This window comes from Peromyscus eremicus, chromosome X (genome assembly GCF_949786415.1).
Source record: "Peromyscus eremicus chromosome X, PerEre_H2_v1, whole genome shotgun sequence".
In the NCBI taxonomy this organism is placed as follows: Eukaryota; Metazoa; Chordata; class Mammalia; order Rodentia; family Cricetidae; genus Peromyscus; species Peromyscus eremicus.
In genome coordinates this window covers 110,867,061-110,882,214 of record NC_081439.1, presented here as the reverse complement: position 1 = coordinate 110,882,214, position 15,154 = coordinate 110,867,061, and the positions used below count along the sequence as shown (strand labels likewise).

At 38.9% G+C, this 15,154-nt stretch overlaps 1 non-coding gene across 1 annotated transcript; it reads left to right on the top strand.

Annotated features, from left to right (window-relative positions):
- Nucleotides 1-7,034: 7,034 nt before the first annotated feature.
- LOC131900327 (U1 spliceosomal RNA) lies at nt 7,035-7,198 on the top strand. Its single transcript, XR_009376224.1, has one exon. It is a non-coding gene; the product is annotated as a U1 spliceosomal RNA (small nuclear RNA).
- Nucleotides 7,199-15,154: the final 7,956 nt, after the last annotated feature.

The window sequence follows — 15,154 nt, the reverse complement described above, 5'->3', positions numbered from 1 at the left end:
TGCATGGTGACAAATATGGATTTATTTGTTTTCTTCTATGCTGTGGGATGGTCTGTATGTCAAATGTGTTGCTGATTGGTCAATAAATAAATCACTGATTGGCCAGTGGCCAGGCAGGAAGTATAGGCGGGACTAACAGAGAGGAGAATAGAAAAGAACAGGAAGCTGGGTGAGGGAGACACTGCCAGCCGCCATCAGGACAAGGAAGATGTAAAGAATCGGTAAGCCACAAGCCACATGGCAAGGTATAGATTTATAGAAATGGATTAATTAAAGCTGTAAGAACAGTTAGCAAGAAGCCTGCTAACAGTTTGTAAGCAATATAAGTCTCTGTGTTTACTTGGTCGGGTCTGAGTGGCTGTGGGACTGACAGGTGAGAGAGATTTGTCCTGACTGTGGGCCAGGCAGGAAAACTCTAGCTATACTTCTATATTGGCTATCCAGTTTGGCCAGCACTATTTGTTGAAGATGCTGTCTTTGCAGTGTTTATTTCTGGCCTCTTTATAAAAAAAAAAAAAAACAGGTATTCATAGTTGAACAGGTTTACATCTGCATCTTCAATTCTCTTCCATTCATCAGTGTATCTATTTTTGAGTCAATACCATGCTATTTTTATTTTATAGCTCTGAAATACAGTTTGAAGTCAGAGACAAGGCTATCTCCAGCAGTTCTTTTATTACTCAGGATTTTTTTTTAGCTATCCTCAGTTTTTTGTTTTTCCTCATGAAGCTGAAAATTGTCCTTTCAAGACCTGTAAATAATTGTGTTGGAATTTTGATGGGGATTGCATTGAGTCTGTGGATTACTTTTGGTAGGATGGATATTTTTACTGTATTAATCCTATCAACCCCTAAGTATGGGAGATCTTTCTATCTTCTGATATATTCTTCAATATCTCAGAAGTTATTATTATACAAGTCTTTCACTTGCTTGGTTAGAATTATCCAATTATATTTCATTTATTGAAACTATTATGAAAGGTGTTGCTTCCCTTATTTCTTTCTCAGTCTGCTTGTTGTTTTTATGTAGGAAAACAGCTGATTTTTGTGTTAAATTTTTTTTCAAGCTGCTTTGTTGAAAGAGTTTATTAGCCATAGAAGTTTTCTGGTGGCATTTTTAGAATCATTTATATATAAAGTCATTTCATATGCAAATAAATATACTTTGACTTCTTCCTTTCCTATTTACATCACTGTGATCTCCTTCAGTTGTGTTATTGCTCTACCTAAGGCTTCAGGTAGTATACTGGGTAGATATGGAGAGAGTGGAAAGCTTTGTCTTGTTCCTGGTTTTAGCAGAAATGCTTTGAGTTTCTCTTAATCTAGGTTGATGTTGGCTGTTGGATTGCTATCAACTGCCTTCAGTATTTTGAGGTAGGTTCTTTGTATCCCTAGTTTCTCCAGGACTTTTACCATGGAAGGATCCTGGCTATTGTCAAAGGCCTTTTCTTTATATAATGAGACAATCATATTTTTTTAATTTTAGTTTGCTTATAAGGTAGATTACATTTATTGATTTATATATGTTGAACCACCCCTGCATTTCTAGGATGAAGCCTACTTGATCACAGTGGATGATCATTTTGTTGTGTTCTTGGAATCAATTTGCAAGTATTTTATTGAGAATATTTGGATCTATATCCATAAGAGATATTGGTCAATAATTTTTATTCTTTGTTAGACATTTGTGTTGTTATCAGTATAATTGTGGCCTTATAATAAGAATTAGCCTATGTTCCTTATCTTTCTATTTTGTGAAATAATTGAGGAGTCCTGGCATTAATTAATTAATTAATTAATTTTTTATTTGTATTTTTTAAATTTTATAATTTGATTTAATTTTACATATCAGCCATAGATTCCCCTGTCCTCTCTCCTCCCCCCTGCACTCCTCCCAGCCCATCCCCCATTCCCATCTCCTCCAGGGCAAGGACTCCCCTGGGGATTCAGCTCAACCTGGTAGATTCAGTCCAGAGCAGGTCCAGTCCCCTACCCCCAGGCTGAGCCAAGTGTCCCTGTATAAGCCCCATGTTTCAAACAGCCAGCTCATGCACTAAGGACAGGTCTAGGTCCCACTACCTGGGGGCCTCCTAAACAGTTCAAGCTAATCAACTGTCTCAGTTATCCAGAGAGCCTGGTCCAGTTGGGGGCTCCTCAGCTATTGGTTCATAGTTCATGTGTTTCCACTAGTTTGGCTATTGGTCCCTGTGCTTTTTCCAATCTTGGTCTCAACAATTCTCGCTCATACAATCCCTCCTTTTTCTCGCCAATCGGATTCCTGGAGCTCCACCCGGGGCCTGGCCGTGGATCTCTGCATTCTCTTCCATCAGTCATTGGATGAGAGTTCTACCAGGACAGTTAAGGTGTTTGGCCATCCTATCACCAGAGTAGGTCAGTTCGGGCTTTCTCTCGACCATTGCCAGTAGTCTATAGTGGAGGTATCTTTGTGGATTTCTGGGGACCTCTCTAGCACTTTGCTTCTTCCTATTCCCATGGGGTCTTCATTTATCATGGTCTCTTTTTCCTTTTTCTCCCTCTCTGTTCTTGATCCAGCTGGGATCTCCCGCTCTCCTAAGCTCTCTTTCCCTTGCTGTTAGAACTCTGCCAAACTCATCTAGCCCTGGGCTTTTTTGGATATACTTTTAATGACTGCATATATTTCACTAGCAGATGTGGATGTGTAAAACTTGCTCTATTAGTTCTTGATTTAACTTTGGTAGGTCATATATATCAATACATTAATCCATTTATTTTAAGTTTTCATGTTTGGTGGACTACAGACTTTTAACGTATGTCCTTATGATTCTCTTTTCTAATGTTATGAATTTGAGTCTTCTTTCTGTAGTATTTTGTTATTTGCCTAAGGTTTTATCAATCTAATTTTCTCAAAGAACCAATTTATTTTTTCATTGATTCTTTGTATTGTCTTTTGTTTGTTTGTTTGTTTGTTTTAATTTTATTGATTTCAATCCTGAGTTTGATGATTTCTTGCAGTCTACTCCCTTTAGGTGTTATTTCTTCATTTTGTTTTAGAATTTTCAGTTTGTTAAGTTACTAGTATGACATATCTCAAAATTCTTTTATGTAGGCACTTAGCTCTATGCCTCTTAGAATCATCTTCACTATGCCCCAGAGATTTGACTGTGTTATCTTTTTGTTTTCATTCAATTCTAAAAAGTTTTTAATTTCCTTCTTAATTTCTGCTGTCTTGTTTTTTATTTATTAGTGAGTTGTTTAGTTTCCATGAGTTTGTTTACTTTCTGTTGTGGTTCATATCTAGTCTTAATCCATAATTGTCAGATAGGAAGCAGGATCATTTCAACTATCTGTTGAAACTTCTTTTTTGCCCAAGTATGTGATCAGTTCTAGAGAAAGCTCCATGAATGGCTTAGTAGAAGGTATGTTCTTTTGTGTCTGAGTGACATGTTCTGTAAATATCTGCAAGTACATTTGATTTATGTCATCATTTAGCTCTAGCATTTCTGTAATTAGTTTTTGTCTGGATGACCTGTCTATTGTGAAAGGGGAGTATTGAAGTCACTCACTATCACTCTGTGAAGGTAAATATGTGATTTTTGTTATAATTGTGTTTCTTTCATGAACTTGTGTGTCCTCATGTTTGGTGCATAAATGTCTAGAATTACAACATCTTGGTGGATTTTTTCCTTTGTTCTGCATGTAATGGCCTTCCCTATCATTTCTTATTAATTTTGTTTGAATTCGTTTTTTGTCAGATGTTGGAGTGGCTACACTTGCTTGCTTCTTAGGTCCATTTGCTTGGGATACATTTTTCCATCCTTTCATACTGAGGGAATGTTTATCTTTGATGGTATGGTGTTTTTCTTGGGTACAGCAAAAGATGGATCCTTGCTGTGGAATGTCATTCTGTATTCTGTGAATATGTCTTGCTCTGATTGGTTGATAAATAAAATGCGGAATGGCCATTAGCCAGGCAGGAAGTATAGGTGGGATAAGCAGACAAGGAGAATTCTGGGAAGAGGAAGGCTGAGTCAGGAGTTACCAGCCAGACATACAGGAAGCAAGATGATAAGGCAAAACTGAGAAAAGGTACCAAGCCATGTGGCTAAATATAAATAAGAAATATGAGTTAATTTAAATGTAAGATGTAGTCATTAATAAGCCTGAGCTAATGGCTGAGCAGTTATAAATAATATTAAGCCTCTGTGTGATTATTTTATAAAACGTTGCAGAACTGTGGGTGAGAGATTTGTCCTGACTGTGGGCCAGGAAGGACACAGAAAATCTTCCAACTACAGGTCCTGTTTTGTAATCCAATCTGATAGTCTATCTTTTTACTGGGAATTGAGACCATTAGCACTGAAAATTATCAATAAGCATTGTTTATTTATTTATTTATTTATTTGTTTATTTATTTATTATTGATTCCTGTTATTTTGTTGTAATGGTGTGGGTTTAACCCCCTGTTTTTATTTACTGGTCTGGAATTATTATTTTTGTGTGTGCGTGTGTGTGTGTGTGTGTGTGTGTGTGTGTGTGTGTGTGTATGTGTGTTTCCTTTGGTGTGGTTGACCTCTTTACATTGATGTTTTCCTTCTAGCACCTTCTATAGAGCTAGGTTTGTAGATAGATCCTGTATAAATTTGGCTTTATCATGGAACATTTTTTCTTACTCTATTTGTTGTGATTGGTATCTCTACTAGGCATATTAGTTTCAGCTAGCATCTGTGGTCTCATAGAGTTTTCAGAACATCTTTCCAGGTCCTACTGGCTTTTAGAGCCTCAATTAAGAATACAGGTGTTATTCTAATGAGTCTGATATTATATGTTACTTAGTCTTTTCCCCTTGTAGCATTTAATATTCTTGCTTTGTTCTATATATTTAGTGTTTTGATTATTACGTGTTGTGGGAAATTTCTTTTCTGGTCCAGTCTATTTTGTATTCTTTGTGCAGCTTGTACCTTGACAGTTACATCCTTCTGTAAATTGGGAAAATTTTCTCCTATGATTTTGTTAAAAAATATTTGCAGCACCTTTGACCTGGGTTTCTTTTTCCTCTATTCCTATTACTCATAGATATGTTCCTTTCATGATGTCCTAGATTTCCTGGATGTTTTGTGCCTGGATTTTTTAGATTTAACATTTTTCTTTGACTGAGGAATTAATTTCTTCCATCTTGTCTTCAATGACTGACATTATCTCTTCTACTGTGCTGGTGAGACTTGCCTCTGAGGTTTCTGTTTTATTTCAAAAATTTTAAATTTCTCAGTTTGGATTTTCTTTAGTGATTCTATGTTCCTATCTTGAACTGTTTTTATTATTTCATTTCATTGTTTCTGTGTTTTCAAAAAACTCATTATGTCATTTATTCATATCCTCTTTAATGTCCTTAAACATATTCATAATCCCTATATTTTGATTATTGTCTTGTGCTTCAGTTATATTTCATTTCTCAGGGTCTACTATTATATTTCTGGAGGAGATATACTGTCTTGAGTGTTTTTGCCCTGTGTTTAGTCATCTGGCTTGTCTTTGTCAGGTGGGTAATCTATTCCTTGGTTTCTGTTATCATGTCTGGATCTTAGAAGAATGTGGTGATTGTGGTATACAGTGCTTCTGTGGGTTGATATGTGGCATAGAGAAATAGACATGGACTAGACTGAGACAGGCTGTGGGAAAGAGCTAAGGGGATTCTGCCCAGGCTAAGAGACAGGGTTCCAAAAGAGTTGGAGGCATGGTGGTAGGAGGGACTAACTGAAAATGTGTTGAAGTAAGACAAATAATAATGTAGAGAGATAGGGATGAAAGGGCTATAGGAACCTGAGGTCTGTACCAAGTGTTGTAGTCTCTAGGGAATGGAGTCCGGGTGGGAAGAGCAGCAGTGCAAGCCCCTGCTTCATTTTTGGGGTGAGACTGGAGAGGTTGGAATGGAGGATATAAAGGAGAGTGAAAATTGCCTACCTGAATTCCAGTCCAGTGTGGTTATTTGGGTTCCCAGGTAGAATGTTTCTAGGAAACTTTGGCTGGCACAAAGGAATGAGAATGGGCTATAAGTGAGCAATTAGATGGTCTCCAGGAAGAAAAACTAGGTCTGCTCCTAGTTTCTGTGGAGTCATCTGAGAATGGAGGAAGTGTGAGGAAAGGGGAACCTAGAAGCACACTGCTATGGGACTTGAGTGAGACTGGAAAAATCCTAAAAGAAGAAATGATGGAGAGTAAAAATAGCTTACTTTGGCCCCAGTCCACTGTGGCTACTAGGGTCCCAATTAGAAACGAGCCAGATAGGTCAAGGGCACTACAAGAAAACCCACAGAATCAACTAACCTAGGTTCATAGGGGCTCACATAAACTGAACCAAAAACCAGGGAACCTGCATGAGACTGACCTAGGACTTCTGTATATATGCCACAGTTGTATAGCTTGGTCTTCTTGTGGGACTCCTAACAGTGGGAGCAGGGGCTGTCTGTGACTCTGTTGCCTGCCCTTGGGACCTATTCCTCCTCCTGGATTGCCTCATCCAGCATTAATAGAAGAGGAGGTGTGTAGTCTCTCTGAAACTTGATGGCTGGCTGATATCCATGGGAGTCCCAACTGTATCTGAAGAGAAACAGAGGAGGAGGAGTAGATCGGGGAAGGACAAATGGGAGGCAGGATCTGGGAGGAAAGGAAGGAGGGAAAACTTTTGTTGGGGTGAAAAAACAAACAAACTAAGCCAAAACAACAACAAAAGAGTATGTGTTTCTAGGAATCAGTGGCTAACACAAAGGAATGGGAGTGGGTTAGTAGGGAGGGGTGAGAAGGTCCACAGGAAGAAGGAAAGTTGAGTTCACACCCAGGTTCTTCTGAATCACCAGAGAATGGAGGCCCAACTTTTTGTTTTTCTTTCTCTTACTCATACATATATTTGTATATATACATATATATGATATCTATCTCTATATCTATCTATCTCTATAGATACATAGAGATAGACAGACAGACAGACAGACAGATAGATGAATTTTGAGTCTGGAAATAATATGGTCATATTTACATGCATTTGAAAAATGTAATTCTATACTCACCTGGCAGAGGAGACACCATGATCAGGCAGGTGGTTTTCCCAGGGCAAGGCTCACCCACTGCATTCAGGGTGTGCTGACCCTTGTGATTTCCCCAAATGCAGGAAACTTGACTGCATAATTTGTTGTAATAGGGGACTGCATTTACTCTCTCCCCTGAAAAACATGTAATTCTGGCCACTCTGCAAAATAGACTATAGAGATCCAAGTCTGAGCCCTATTAATCAAAGCTCACGTTAGACCAGATGAGAAATTGTGATGAATCTGTCTAGTTATGTTGATAGTTTTGAAATACATGTGGAAGGAAGAGCCAAGAGGACTTGATGATTGATTGATATGTACTGTAAGTAACAGTGATAATGGCCTAGGCATACATTTTATATCATGAGTGTGAACTAGTGAAGACAAATATCCATAGCAGGATAAAGACAATTAACACCTCTGTGATTCAAGGACCAGATTACATTTGAATGGTTAAAAAAAAAGTACATTTTATTAAGGGGAGTGTTCAGAACAATGTTCAAGTGAAGCCCAACCCCCTCATTTGACAAATGAAGGAATTAAAACAACGAACTATTCTACTTTGTAAATTAATCTTGTGCTGTGTACAAATGCTTTATCTCCCAAATTAGAACATAGACTTCCAACTATCATTACTTGTTTTGTAGACATGTCTTCCTAATAGCATCTGATATAGGGACTGATAATATAAGAAAAATTCAATAATTGCTTTCTAAATCAAAATAAATTGAACATCTCCTTTCTCAGATAAAAGAAAAGAGATGTTGTGGCTATTGGTAATGGTGGTTGTCTCAGGGTATTTGTTGCTATGAAGAGACACCATGACCATGGCAACTCTTATAAAGGAAAACATTTAATTGGGTGGCTTACAATTTCAGAGGTTTAGTCCATTATCTTCATGGTGGAACATGGCAGCATGCAGGCAGACATGGTGCTGGAGAAGTAGCTAAGAGTCCTATGTCTTGCAGGCAACAGGAAGTCAACTGTTACACTAAGCAAAGCTAGAACAAAAGAGACCTCAAAGCACCCCTCACAGTGACACACTTTCTCCAACAAGGCCATACCTACTCCAACAAAGCCACACCTTCTAATAGTGCCACTCCCTATGAGATGATGGGGGCCAATTACATTCAAACTGCCACAGTGGTAAAGTGACTGTTCATTTTGCTGGGTTTGTTTAATCATCTAAAAATCTTATGTTGCCATCTATTTTAGTATGGTTGTGGTTTATCAAACCCCATTGATGCACCTCACTATTGTTGTGGCTAAAATTGATACAGAGCTTCATGCCTCTGAGTTTACTTTCAAAGGCATCCTGTATTTCCTTGGTATTTACTTCTTCAGCAATTCAGTGTCATAACAGACTACCTCGCTATATCCTACACTGTATGCAGTGCGCAGATGACCCCATCTTTCTTTCTAAAGATGATCCTCCTTGCTGTTGTGGCTTATGGCAGATCTCCACTCTCCTGTGTTACACCCTCATTTTGAAGGTTAACCCTGGGAACCTAGACCAGTGGGTTTTTTGTTTGTTTGTTTTTGTGAGAGAGGGTTTCTCTGTGTAACAGCCACGGATGTCCTGGAACTCCCTCTTTAGAACAGGCTGGTCTCAAACTCACAGAGATCTGTCTGCCTCTGCCTCCTGAGTGCTGGGCTCAAAGATGTATACCACCACTGCCCAGCCCAGTTCCTTTTTAGTAGCAATCACAACAATTGCTGAATTCCTCTCTGTCTTTGTGGGGATGATGTCATAGTTCTCTTACCCATGAATTACAGGCTATGCTTGTCAGCTCAGATACCACTCTCTGCTGTGGGATGTTCTGTATGGCAAATATGTTGCTAATTAGTCAATAAATAAAACACTGATTGGCCATTGGCTAGGCAGGAAGTGTAGGTGGGACAAGGAGGAAAATAAAGCTGGGAAGTGGAAGGCTGAGTCAGAGAGACACTGCTAGCCACCACAATGAGAAACAGCATGTGAAGATGCTGGTAAGCCACGAGCCATGTGGCAAGGTATAGATTTATAGAAATGAATTAATTTAAGCTGTAAGAACAGTTAGCAAGAAGCCTGCCACGGCCATACAGTTTGTAACCAATATAAGTCTCTGTGTTTACTTGGTTGGGTCTGAGCGCCTATGGGACTGGCAGGTGATAGAGATTTGTCCTGACTGTGGGCCAAGCAGGAAAACTCCAGCTACAAATGGCATCCAATGTGGTGGCAAGAGTTTCCACCTAAAAACTGAGAAAGAAAGATTCTAAAATGGAGCTAAAAACAGTTCCTAATTGTCTCTCTCAAATGAGCGGCAGCTGCTGGTTTGAGCTACTTGTGGGTTCCTGGCGTGCATGCACGCTTGACCTGCCGTATGGTGGGAATGAGGCCTCTGCAAGTGGCACATTAAGCTGCATGGTGGATTTAGACTTTGCAGGTACAAAACAAAAAAAAAGGTTTCTGCACTACACGCTGCTTGGATAAAAGCATAGACCCACGATAGCTCCCAGAGCTGGTGGTAAATGTAGCCATATTGGGAAGCTGAGGTGGGCGGACCCAGCAGCCACAGCTGCTGCAGTTTAAAGCAATAGATTCACAATAAGACAGATTCAGATGTAATAGTTTACAATGTGTGTAAAATATACATAGGCTTGAAAGAGACAAAAAAAGGTGATATATAAAGTTATATAAACAAATACATAGTTTAAAAAATTAAGTCTTTAAAGAGACAGTAAAATTAATACAGAAAATAAGCCATGTAAAGATGAATATTACACAGAGAATCTGGGTTGTGTTGTCTTTGGGATTCTTAACTGCAGAGAGATATTTGATTGTAAAGGAAGCTGAGTTAAACCAATATGCATAGTTTAAAGATATCTTGACTTCAAAATTTGGATATAAGGATATGTTGCTTTGGAAAGGAGACTCTGCTTTTGTTCCCACAGAAAGCCAGAGGCTATGGATTTGTTCCAGATTAAGATACATCCAGTTTGACCAGCCCAGACCCCTTGAAAGGTCTCCGATGACCCCATGGCTGAGATGATCCAACATCCAGAATGGTTTGAAGGCAACTGGCTCAGACAATATACCCTCATGGACTATTCCATAATCCTAAAATTTTCTTTGTATTCCCATAAGATACAGCGCCCCCCTCCAGCAGGAAGTAGTAAGAGAAGCTACGCCCAAATTCCCAAATTATATGTAATTTTACTTTGTTAAGGTTAAAACCTTCCTTTTTGAAAAAAAAAAAAAGGAAGTGCTGTGGGATGTTCTGTACGGCAAATGTGTTGCTAATTAGTCAATAAATAAAACACTGATTGGCCATTGGCTAGGCAGGAAGTGTAGGCGGGACAAAGAGGAGAATAAAGCTGGGAAGTGGAAGGCTGAGTCAGAGAGACACTGCCAGCCACCACAATGAGAAACAGCATGTGAAGATGCCGGTAAGCCACGAGCCATGTGGCAAGGTATAGATTTATAGAAATGAATTAATTTAAGCTGTAAGAACAGGTAGCAAGAATCCTGCCACGGCCATACAGTTTGTAACCAATATAAGTCTCTGTGTTTACTTGGTCGGGTCTGAGCGGCTGTGGGACTGGCAGGTGATAGAGATTTGTCCTGACTGTGGGCCAGAAGGGAAACTTAAGTTACAACTCTCAGTGTGATTCTGGGTCTGCTTCTCAGCATGTTCACCTGTCTGTGCCCTTCACCTTCACCCTCATTTCCTGCTTCCTCATTTTGGTTTCCATATGCTGAAGATCTGCTGAGTGGAGGCCAGGCTCAAAGCTTTCTCCACCTGTGAAAACTACCTACCTCTTGTCACCCAATCACGTGGACTAGAAACCTCAGTCAAGGAATCTCAGAAAAGAAGATTTCTCAGTGTTGTAGGTTATTTACTTCAATTTTAAATCTCACAACTTATATCCTGAAAAATAAACATGTAAGAATGCTCTAAGAAAGAATAGAAGCCTAAAAATATTTGAATATCTGAGGGCTTATATAACCAAGTTTGTTATTGACTTATAATAATAAAAAAGTGGAAATAATAAATTCTATTTTAGAAAGGTAATTAAAATGAGTTATTTATAATTCCAACAAATATGTAAAATAGAACTTCCTTCTGCTGAGAAAAGCATGTTAAAATTTCACAATGCCATCTATTTAAGTAGCAAATTACAAAAGACAATTTTGAGAGATTTTTAATGAAATAATCATCAGTAGATTTTAATCATGAGTCTGATTTTTATTTTACTAAATTGGAATTATGCTAGTATTCTAAGATTCTCTTTTCTAAGTAACAAAAAGCAAAATTGCATAAGGAGCAATTGCTATTTTAATATTTTCAGTATGACATACTATAACTCAGGTTTAAAATGATGGATGTTATTGACTAAAAAGAGGAAAACTATCGTCTTAATTTCTACATGGAAGGTATTCTGCTGAAGCAAGGAGCCCTCCAAAACTGTGGATGAACTCAGAGCTGAACCTCATGTCCCTAAGACCCTTGAAATTGTATGTCATTTTAAATATGTATTTATAATGCATTATTATGTTGTATGATGAGGTGAGACAACTTGCAGTAGTCACTTCTTTCCTTCTACCGTGAATCTTGGGAATCAAATTCAGGTTATTTATTAGGTTTGGCAGCAGGCTCCTTTACCCCTAAGCTGTCTCACCAATCCTAAATTGTATGTCTTTTTGTTTGTTTATCTGATAAAATTTTATTCTTCACATATAATAAAATGTATATATACATACATACATATATATTCTCCCTGCTGAAATATTTTTATTTTCTTTCATTCTTCTCTCACCCATGACTGTAATTTTCCCTCCTCCACTCTTCCCAATCCTCCCCCAACATTCTCTCTCCCCTAGACCACTCCTGTTTCCCTCCCAAAAAGAGCAGTCCTCATAGGAATATCAACTGAATATGGCATAAGAAGTTACAATAAGTCAAGCCCAAACTTCCATATCAAGGCTCGACAAGGTGATCCAGTAAGAGGAAAGGGGTTCCAAGAGCAGGCAAAAGAGTCAGAGATACCATCCAATCCCCCTATTAGGAGTTCCAGAAGAACACCCTGCTACACAACCATAACTTATGTGCACAGGGCCTAGCTCAGACGCATACAGGATCCATGATTACCCTTTCAGTCTCTGTGATCCCCTATGAGTCCTGCTTAGTTGATTTTGTAGGCTGTGTCCTCATGGTGTCCTTGACCACTCTGGCTCCTACATTCTTCCTCTCTTCTGTGGGGTACACCTGGTTCTGCCTGGTATTTGGGTTTCGGTCTCTGCATCTGCTCCCATCAGTTGCTGCATGAAGCCTCTCTGATCACAATTAGGCTAAGCACTGATCTATGAGTATAGCAGAATATCATTAGTAATCAACCACATAACCTCCGACATACAATGTGTGCTGTCTCCAAGTTGTGGTAGGGTAATGGTGGTGTAGAACTTTTTGGAGTGGCCAACCAATGACTGGTCCAACTTGAGGCCCATGCCGTGAAAGGAATCCTGTCCCTGACTGCCTCTATGGCCAGGAACCAGAGGCTGGACAGCCCAGAGACTAAGGATAGAAACAAACACAACTGGGAAAAAAATCAATGAAATTTTTACTGATGATATTCTGCTAAACTGTATGTCTTGATTAGAAAATAGAACAGTATATACTCTGTCAGTATACAGTACTTTTGTCTTCTAAATTGTACTAAAAGTATGAGAAAATTCAGCTCAGGAAGATTGTCTTCAAAAATATGCAATATGTAGTATTCCATTAAGAGTATAAAATCTAAAATATTCATTATTTTAAATAGGTTAGAGGAACAAAGAAAAATAGAAAATCATTTATAATCACTCAATGAGGTTTCCATAGGTTTTAAAGTCATATAGGTATATATTTGAATCTACCCCCACAACTGTATTAATTTCTAAGTTTAAGTTTCAAATTTCTTACTAATAAATGGGGATTATAAAAATGCCTACCTGACAATTTTGAAAATTAAGCAAAGTAATAACTATGGAGTTGCTATCATAATTTTTTTCGTTTTTCTGTTAGCTTAGGGGCTGCACCTGAATCTACTGGGATTTTAACTACCATTTTGGGCCCTGTGGCCCCACAGTTAGCACCCTGACACTCAGACTGTAGCCTGGCAGGATTTCCCGTCCCACTGGCACCGTTTTGGTTGTGGTCATCAAATAAAAGTTTTAACTAAGTCTCTATCATTCTAATTACCAATAAAGACTTGGGAGTCAGATGTTGGTGTGAAAACCTGTTAGATCCCAGAAGCTGAGGAGGAACCAGCTGACCTTCCTTTTTGACTGGAGACCAAGCAGGAGAAGCATGTCTCCACTTATCCCATACCAAGAAGAGACCATGACTCTCCAAGTCCCTCCTTACTCCTTCCTGTGTACCTTTCTATCAGCATTCCTGGTTCCTCTGTCCTCTCTATGGCTAATTCCTATAAGTTTAGTTGCTGGCTCTGCCCCCAATCCAAAATTAGTTTTGTTAACACTGTCTCAGAGTTTCACAGTGTGATCAAATATCCCACAATGGGGTTTCTCTGTGTAATAGCCCTGGTTGTCCCATAACTCGTTTTGTAGACCAGGCTGGCTTCAAAGTCACAGAGATCCTCCTGCCTCTGACTCTCAAGTGCTGGGATTAAAAGTATGTTCCACCACCACCTGGCTGTTATCATAATTTCTAGGAGATCATAGTCATGACAAATATGTGAGTCAAAACAGAAAACAGGACCATCAATTCACCCTTTAATACCTATACTTTTGTGTAAGTGGCCATTTGCCTATGTATATAGAAAAAAATGAATGTATTATTTAAAAGTAATTGATGATAGCATAACAGATTGAAAAATTATGTTCTTTTTATTATTTTCATTTCAATTTATTTCATTATAGCTAGTGTTGACAATCTGGTTGTATAGCTCAATGGTAAAGTGGTTTCCTGTCATGCATAGGGTACCGAAATTGAATCCAACACCACAAAATTGAAAATTGTGAAATGAAGATCAAGCAAATGAAGTTCAACATGTTTCTCCTGTAAAATGGTCATTTGCATTTGGAGAGGGGGAATATTTTTCTTTTTCTTTTTTAATTTATTGTTTGAGAATTTTATACATGCATATACTATGTTTTAATCAAATATACCTCCCCTCATTCCCTTCCAATGACTACTGTAACTCTCACTACTTTTCTGTGCTGACTTCATGAACTCTTTTTTAAACCCATCGAGTCTATTTAGTGCTTCTACGATTCACACAGGAAGAGGATCATCAACTGGAGCAAGAGCAACCTACCAAGTGGCCTCATCCCTGAAGAAAACTGGCTCTCCTTCCCTGAGAAGCCATCATCTGCCAGTAGCTCCTCAGATCGGGACTTCAAGAGTCTCTCTCTACCTCCATGTAGGAATGTTTACCTGGTTTGATCTTGTGTGTCTTATGTACACAGTTGCCCTGCTGTAAGTTCATGTGTGCCACAATCCTGTCATGTCTCACAAATAATGTTTCACTACAAATGTCCACTACCTCTGGCTCTTACAATCTTTCTACCCTCTCTTCACAGTGATTCCTGACTCTTGGAGTGACATGGGTAAAATAGGTGTCCCATTTAGACCCACAGTTTACACTCTCTGCATGAATACCAATTGTTTGTCTTTTATTAATTGCCTTCTAATGCAAAAAGAAACTTCTTTGTTGAGGGTTAAGAAATATACTAATTCGAGAGATGCTCACAAGTTTTCAGATCTACATTAGTCATTTGTCTTCTGGTAGAAGCCCCACCTCTCTGCCCTGACCCTGCCCTTCAGAAAGTCCTACCAAACATGACTCCTCCCTCTGAGATGCTCAAGACCACTCCCATAGGATATGTAAACTGCCTCCCAGAAAACAGACACGTGGTTTTTCAGTCTCTAGTCCCTGTCTCCTTTCTGGGAGGCCAGAGAATCACCTGGGAACACTTTGCCCATTAAACCAGAGCTTTTTCTAATTTGGTCTGATTTAGAATGCTACATCGGCAGAGAGGCTTATTGGGGTGCAAAAAACTTTTCACCTGGAGGTTCTACCAAGGAGGGTTGATTTTCCTCCACCAGCTTG